Consider the following 1,728-nt stretch of genomic DNA (forward strand, 5'->3'; position numbering starts at 1 on the left):
GATGGACTGTCCAGGCCAGGCAGGGAAATTCGTCAAGGGGACACGCTGACGAAACAGCGCTGGTTCAGGCACGGCGGGCAGTGTTGGAATCGGCAGCGCCGACGAAATCGGCAAAGTCGGCAGAATCGGCAGCGGGTGCTGGCGATGAGTCTGGACGATTTATAGTCCAGGGCTTGATGGAAAAGACTGTTGGTCCAGACAATGGGGCAGTGGCAGCGCGGATTTGTGCAGCTGCAGGTTCGTCGGGGAAAATCGGCAGCGCAGATTTTTCGACGAACAGGGGCTGGGCGCTGGACTGGCCGGGCCAGGCAGGAAAATTCGTCAGGGGGGCACGCTGACGAAAACAGGGGCTGCGGAGTGGAAAATCGGCAGCGCAGATTTTTCGACGAACAGGGGCTGGATGCTGGACCGGCCGGGCCAGGCAGGAAAATTCGTCAGGGGGGCACGCTGACGAAAAGAGGGGCTGCCGCGTGGAAAATCGGCAGCGCAGATTTTTCGACGAACAGGGGCTGGACGCTGGACTGGGCCAGGCAGGAAAATTCGTCAGGGGGCACGCTGACGAAAAGAGGGGCTGCCGCGTGGAAAATCGGCAGCGCAGATTTTTCGACGAACATTCGTCAGGGGGGCACGCTGACGAAAAGAGGGGCTGCCGCGTGGAAAATCGGCAGCGCAGATTTTTCGACGAACATTCGTCAGGGGGGCACGCTGAGGAAAACAGGGGCTGCCGCGTGGAAAATCGGCAGCGCAGATTTTTCGACGAACAGGGGCTGGATGCTGGACCGGCCGGGCCAGGCAGGAAAATTCGTCAGGGGGGCACGCTGACGAAAAGAGGGGCTGCCGCGTGGAAAATCGGCAGCGCAGATTTTTCGACGAACAGGGGCTGGACTGGCCGGGCCAGGCAGGAAAATTCGTCAGGGGGGCACGCTGACGAAAAGAGGGGCTGCCGCGTGGAAAATCGGCAGCGCAGATTTTTCGACGAACAGGGGCTGGACGCTGGACTGGGCCAGGCAGGAAAATTCGTCAGGGGGCACGCTGACGAAAAGAGGGGCTGCCGCGTGGAAAATCGGCAGCGCAGATTTTTCGACGAACATTCGTCAGGGGGGCACGCTGACGAAAAGAGGGGCTGCCGCGTGGAAAATCGGCAGCGCAGATTTTTCGACGAACATTCGTCAGGGGGGCACGCTGAGGAAAACAGGGGCTGCCGCGTGGAAAATCGGCAGCGCAGATTTTTCGACGAACAGGGGCTGGATGCTGGACCGGCCGGGCCAGGCAGGAAAATTCGTCAGGGGGGCACGCTGACGAAAAGAGGGGCTGCCGCGTGGAAAATCGGCAGCGCAGATTTTTCGACGAACAGGGGCTGGACTGGCCGGGCCAGGCAGGAAAATTCGTCAGGGGGGCACGCTGACGAAAAGAGGGGCTGCCGCGTGGAAAATCGGCAGCGCAGATTTTTCGACGAACAGGGGCTGGACGCTGGACTGGGCCAGGCAGGAAAATTCGTCAGGGGGGCACGCTGACGAAAACAGGGGCTGCCGCGTGGAATGGCAGCCTACACGCAGATGCGAATTCGGCAGCGCACGATGGCTTGAGCAGGTCATGGGTTCGACTTGGCGCGATCTGAAACCTGGACGAGGGACTGTCGACGCTGGACGAGCCAGCGCGGTGGCCTGTCGTGCCCCGTTCAGGGGGGGCCTGCCGCGGAGACAGCCCTCGCGGGCTCGACAGCGCAGG

The sequence above is a fragment of the Populus nigra genome, chromosome 2, assembly GCF_951802175.1.
Source record: "Populus nigra chromosome 2, ddPopNigr1.1, whole genome shotgun sequence".
NCBI lineage: Eukaryota > Viridiplantae > Streptophyta > Magnoliopsida > Malpighiales > Salicaceae > Populus > Populus nigra.